The sequence below is a fragment of the Triticum aestivum genome, chromosome 7B, assembly GCF_018294505.1.
Source record: "Triticum aestivum cultivar Chinese Spring chromosome 7B, IWGSC CS RefSeq v2.1, whole genome shotgun sequence".
In the NCBI taxonomy this organism is placed as follows: domain Eukaryota; kingdom Viridiplantae; phylum Streptophyta; class Magnoliopsida; order Poales; family Poaceae; genus Triticum; species Triticum aestivum.
In genome coordinates, this window is record NC_057813.1 from 73,696,717 (window position 1) to 73,703,532 (window position 6,816).

Consider the following 6,816-nt stretch of genomic DNA (forward strand, 5'->3'; position numbering starts at 1 on the left):
GTCAAAGATCGTTGTGGAGGCATTCATGAGTTCATCGACAGCGCCGCGGAGCACTAGGACATCAACGCAGACAGACAGCATGGACACGAGCATAACGGAGTCAAGCTGCACCCCGCAACGAGCATGTTCTAGGCAAGACGGCCTCACGTGGGCATATTATCAAACACCCTGTGTGTGTCGCCAGGCAACAAAGTCTCGCACGGGCATACTGGAGAAGGAATAATAAGTTACATGTATCGCTGCATTTCTTTCTCATAAAAAAACCTCGACGTTTCTTTTCCGAGAGCAAAGACTGGTGTGGTGTTGAACTATCACTTAATTGAGCAAGTTTTTCTGTTTTGATCCGAACTGTTCCATTCCTGGTGTCTCCTATTCTCAAGCCTCTCCTTTCCTACCATTTTTTCTTGCATTTTGGCTACTAAAGGGTGTAGGAGAAACTTTGTTATGTGGTGTAACTCAATGGCTCGTGAAGCATGAAGAGAACAATTTACCCTGATGGTTGCGCATATATATCATGTATACAAGTTGTGAGTCATATAAGGTGAAGTTGGTGCAACTATTTATCATTGATTTTATGAGATGCTTTGTACGGAAGTAACCAATGTGGTGTAACTCAATGGCTTGTGAACAGAACCATTTACCTTTTATCTTGATGGTTGTGTGTATATATATCATGTATACAAGTTGTGAGTCGTATAAGGTGAAGTTGGTGAACTATTTATCAACCGTTGATTTTATAAGATGCTTTCTACAGAACGAAACCAATCCCCCCCCCCCCCCCCCCCTCCCCAAAAAAAAACCATAACCAATGCTTTACATATGGAGGGCAAGGGATAAGCTAAGTACCCTAATATAAAACTAGTTAATTTCACCTGACAGTGTGATAGTCAAATCTTAGTCTTACTTGTATATTAGTTGTGTGAAGTTGTATCATCTCAAAATCCATATTCGGACTGCTTTCAACACTTCACTATCAGCAGTCACCACATGAACATTTATCGTCCTTTAAATGGTGAAATCGCTGAATAACTCTAATGATTATTTCCCATCCTGTCACTTGAGATTGTTAGCTTGGTTGCAATGCATTGTGATAGTCGTTACAGACTCAAAGGTTCTTCCATATCTGAATTGTTGTACCAGGAGATGTGCAAATGAAGGTTCTTATGTGAATTGTTGTACTAGCAGCTCTGCGAATGAGCCGATATTCAACCGCAAGCTTCTTACTGTGGGTATTGAGTAACTGCGCCAGAACATCATCTTCTACATCATGTATCAAATCAATGTCTTGCACATATCACAGTTTGATCTCCTCTATTAGCGCTGCGAACCTTGCATAAATATCCTTTGCCTGCTAGTGATTTGTGCTTCCTGAATAGAAGGCGCGGATCTCGTTCTTGAGCTGCAAAATACTCCATCCAGGAGTCTTTTGGAGGCATTTCTTTTCGATAGAAATTCTCACCCTTCCACATTGAAGAATCTTGTGCCAATTCCAGATTCTTGTGCAACTTGCAAGCGCCTAAGATTGCACCATAAACACTAATGTCGGGGTTCATAGGCATCTACTGGATAAAACACCACGGTTCATCTTGCTTCCCAACTCGGACAGAAAGATCCACCATGGTACCATAGTGCTCCATCCCACGTGCAAGCCCATAGTACTCCTTCATGCTCAAAAAATATTTTCATCCTTCATCAACCAAACCAGCATGACTGCATGCCAAGAGGATCGAGAGGAGTGCTCTCTAGTTGGGCACTCTGCCAGAATTTTTCATCTCTTCAAACAGCTCAACTGCGACCTTGCCAAAACCATGTGAGTCATACCCACGGATTATAGCATTCCATGTGATGACATGTCTCTCCCTTGCTGAGTTGAAGAAACTTCTAGCTATACTGTCGTGGCCACATTCTGCATACATGTGAATAAGGGCTGTCAGAACATGCGCATCTTGATTTAGGTGCAGCCTGATAGAGTATGCATGGATCAATCTTGCCGGCAGTGGGTCTTGAATGTCTGCAAGGGCAAGAATGAAACTGAGAAGAGCGAAGGAACCAGGTTTCATATTTACAAGCTGCATCCTGGAGAAGAGCCTCACTGCATCATCTGACCTTCCATTCCGCGTGAAACCGAGAAGACGGCATGAGACCCGTGACTTGTAGCCCAACTCATCAAATACCTGGGCAGCCAGCAGCAAGGTCGGTGCTCTTGCACTTGGGAGTACATGGTGATCTGTGCGTTCCTCACAAATAGCTCCCCTCATCAAGATACATCAGTCACATCCACGCCCTCCCCCACCATACTCTTGAACTGTGCCAGTGGCGCTGACCGCAAAAGCGTGCACCTTGCGGTAGACCCCAAGCGCCTGGGCATTAGCGTAGCCGGGCAGCACGGACACGAGCATGACGGAGTCAGGAGTTCAGGACGCACCCCATTCTCGTTCTGCATCTGAACCACCATCTACATGGCCGTCAACAGTGATCGCATTCCTCACGTACCGCACAACGAGCGGTCGAGCGTGCTCCAGGCAACATGATCTCGGACGGGCATATTTGTCCAACACCATGTGCGCGTCACTGGGCCGGCGGCACTTGGTGTACGTGTTCGCCAGCGCCGTCGTCGTGAGCGCCTCCGCTAGTCTCTGCGCTTCCGCGGAGGCGATCTGGTTTGATCCAAAGTGTTTCATTCCTGGTGTCTCCTAGTCTCAAGCTAAGCAAGCCTCTCATATTTTTGTATTTCTTCTTTCTTGCATTGTTGCTATTAAAGGGTGTAAGAGAAAATTTGTTATGTGGTGAAACTGAATGACTCGTGTAACCTCAAGAGAACCACTCACCATGATGGTTGCATGTATATATTAATATATATACACGTGTTCGCCAGTGCCGTCGCCGTGAGCGCCTCCGCGGGTCTCTGCACCGTGAGTTGAGCGTGGACAGCGTGGCCCATGGCGAGACCGCGCGCGGCGACCATAGTTTGACAAACGAGGTGAATGTGCGGAGGACGGGGTTGGACACGGACGTGGAGGAGAAGACATGGCAGCGAATGCGGGGATGGCTCCCGACAGGTCAGAGTGGGCGGTCGTGGACCTCAGGCGCGTGTGGTGGTCGGAGGCGGCCTGCCTGCCGCCGGGAGGGGATGGTGATGAGGCCGAGAACATCTTTTCCCCCTTTTTTTTCTCGGGTTAATATTTTTTGCTGGTTATTATCACGTCATAAATTTTCTCGGGAGGGGGTGGCCAGAAACATGCATGTGTCTACGACTACTCCTCCTTGCACGTATCTCCATGTGTTTTTCATCCAGCTCGTGAGTAAACAACGGTGTGACGCTGAAGCACTGCTGATAGGAGCAAGTTCCTCCAGTTTGATCCAAAGTGTTTCATTCCTGGTGTCTCCTAGTCTCAAGCTAAGCAAGCCCCTCGTTTTTTTTTCTTTCTTGCATTGTTGCTATTAAAGGGTGTAGGAGAAAATTTGTTGTGTGGTGAAACTGAATGACTCGTGTAGCCTGAAGAGAACCACTCACCATGATGGTTGTGTATATATACACATGCTAAAACTGCTCATATAAGTTGCAAGTCATGTAAGATGTGGTTGGTGTTTCCTCTAAAAAAATGATGTGGTTAGTGGAACTATTTATCACTAGTCGATTTTGTGGGATGACTTTTACGGAATGGTTGCGTAAGCAATGCTTTATATATGGAGGCCAAGGGACGCCTTTTCTTTTAACCATAGTCCAGACTTAGATTTGTCACCAACTCATCACCTAGTTCTCTCTTGGTTAACTGTACATTGGCAAGCGCCCCGGCGAGGGAGCTTGCACTGTAACTGACGTGAAAGGAGTCTTGTGGGCGGAGCTTGAGAAGGGAGGCGAAGGTGTGGAGGAAGACGTGCTAGCGAGCACGCCTAGCAGGTCAGAGCGAGCAGACACTAGTGCACAAGGCCGTTAGTAGCAAATAATTTTCCCCGTGCGGCGCACGCCGTGACCGTCGATGAGTTATGCATTGATACATTACCTTTGTGTTTCTCCGATGAATATGGCTGAATTTGATGAAGTGGTATTCATGTTTGGCATACATTATCTTTGTTTTCTTCGATGAATACAACTGAATTTGATTAAGTGATATCCATGTTTGGCACTATAGACCTCAGGCTGTGGAATGAACAAAATGAAGGAAGAAAAATAAATTCTAGCAAGGGTGGGATGATCCACAACATGAAGATTGAGAAATCAAAAGGAAGAGCCCACCTAGAGATTGTGATATTTAATCTGACCGTAGTGATTGAAGGATTATGTTTTTTTTTGAAAGATCCAGCAAATTGCTGGCTTGATTCAGATTAAGCAGGAAGCAACGGAAGCATAACATGGTGAAGATCCGAAGATCAAAGAGAAGAAAAAAAACAGCAACCGTATGGGTTGCAGAGCAACACTACACTGTACGGAACGCCATCCATCCACTACAAGGCAACGTAGCTCCGACTCTGATGATGAACTACGAAAAGCTAGGCATAGTAGGCGTCATGGAAGATCGCCGAACGGACCACCTGTCGCGCGTGATCGTACGCCACCTGGGCCTCTCCATCGCAGCTTCGACTTCACAGCAACAAACGGCCGAGGCAATCTCACGGACACGCCGGAGAAGAGCCGACTACCTTGACCAATGCCATGCCTTCGACCTTGCTCACTCCATCATCGTTGCCACAGAAGCCACCATGCACGTCCAGTCCGTAGAAGGCACCATTGGGATAAAGATCTTCAAGACAGTGCCCTCAAGAGGGGAAGCGACGCTGAAGACGACGCCGCCGCCCGATCCTACAACAGGATCTTGGTTTTCACCTAAAGGTCTTGTTCCGGGAGTAGGGTTGCAAAGATCCCTGACGACGCCTCCAAGGAGGATAACGACGCCCACGGGCGCCGTCGCCGCCGGCCGGCGAGCACCGGCCAGGCTTTCACTCGGAGCAACCATTCCCACGCAGCCGACCAAAGGCCGACAGGTACCTCCACTGGACCGCACACCCCCAATGCAACGAGCACGCCAACGCTGCACTGGGCCACCACCGTACCATCCTCTATGTCGAGCCTGCAGAAACCAGATCGGGCCCTGCACCCCATGCAACCACAACGGCCGGAGCCTCCCTGCTCCAGGCATCCACCACGGCCGGAGCCCCCCTGCTCCAGGCAGTGACATCCGGGCACCACCAACCGCCGCCAGCCAGCCCATCGATCTCAGATCGGGGGCAGACCAGCCAGATCCAGATCCCCAGCTGGAGATCACATGGCCGAAGCCGCGCCACCACCAGCGCCGACGCCCAGCGACCAGATTGAAGGATTACGTTACTTAGACACTATGTACAAGTTTCATATGTTGTGGTAAAAATACCCCTGCGCTAATTCTTTGAATGATTGATGGTTGCTAACTTGGTAGCTGTATTTTTGCTGATACGGTTGACATGCATTTGATACATGTGTTTATTTTTGTCTTCTTAAATAACATATTTTCTGAAACTTCACGTTGGAGATCATTAGAAAGAATATAGCATGCATAAACCAAGTAAATTCACAACATGAAATAATGAAGTGGACATGAAGCACATCAAAAGATGCATACATACTTTGCGGGAAATCCAGCATGACTCATGTGTTAATTTCTCACAAAAAGATGCATATCAAAAGATGCCCACGCGGCAGCACGCCGCAGCTGTCGATGCTTTATGTCGTGGTTTCATACGTGGTAAAAGGAAGACTCATGTGTTAGTTTTTTGACTGATTGATGCTTTATGCCGATGCTTTATGTTTCTTTTGCTCGGGCGTTGGAGAAACGTTAATGTGTAGAGGTGGCTTTGGGACTCAGGTACGTAGCAGTTGCGCTTGTGTTTCCTGGTGTTGCTCCTTGATGGTTTTCGCTTCGGATGTGTTCCCGTTTAGTCGTCGTGTCCTTTTTTTTTTTGCGGTCATAATCATAGTGTCCCTGCAGTGAGTTCTCATCCGGATGGTCGAAGGTTTTGCTGGAGACTTATCTGGTCAGCTGATGTACCCCAACAATTCAGAATTTTGCTTGGCGGGTGGCTACAGATTCTCTGCCCACATGAAGGAACAAAAACAACTGGGGCCTTGAATTAAATGATCTATGCCCGGTGTGCTCTATGGAACCTGAAGACAGTTTTCACGCACTTTGCCGCTGCACACTGTCAAGGATGTTTTGGGATACAATGACAGATGTTTGGTCCTTGCCTAGTATTAATTCCATGCAAAACATTGGTAAAGAATGGCTGCTACATGCGTTACAGCCTCTTTCGGATATTGAAAGGTCCATGCTACTAATGTTGTTGTGGCGGGCGTGGCATATTAGGAACGAGGTGGTCCATTACAAACCGCCACCGCCTATGGAAGCCTCAAGGCGTTTTTTGGTGAGCTACCTTGATTCTCTTGTCGGTATTAAGATTGACCTGTCCTTGGATGTAAGCAAAGGGAAATCTTTCGTCACTTATGATAACCCCTCTAACTGGTCAACTGCATTTACGAGAGAGACGGGGCCTAAATGGAGTGCTCCCAAGGCTGGCTGGGTTAAACTTAGTTCTGATGATTCTTATGCAGAAGATGGCTCAGCAGGCGTTGGCATGGTGTTGAGAGATGACAAGGGTGAGATTATTTTTTCCTCTTGTAGGCAACTTTTTTCATGTCGAGACGCTCTTGAGGCGGAATTATGTGCATGCATGGAAGGGTTGTCGTTTTCGATCAAGAGAAGTGAGCTTCCTATCGAGATTGAGATGGACTCTATTGTTGTAGTAAAGTTGATCCAGGCAAAGGAGATGGATAGATCAGTTTAT

The 6,816-nt window shown here is 47.4% G+C and overlaps 1 pseudogene; it reads right to left on the reverse strand.

Annotated features, from left to right (window-relative positions):
* Positions 1–973: 973 nt before the first annotated feature.
* On the reverse strand, positions 974–2,399 carry LOC123157674 (pentatricopeptide repeat-containing protein At1g11290, chloroplastic-like; annotated as a pseudogene).
* Positions 2,400–6,816: the final 4,417 nt, after the last annotated feature.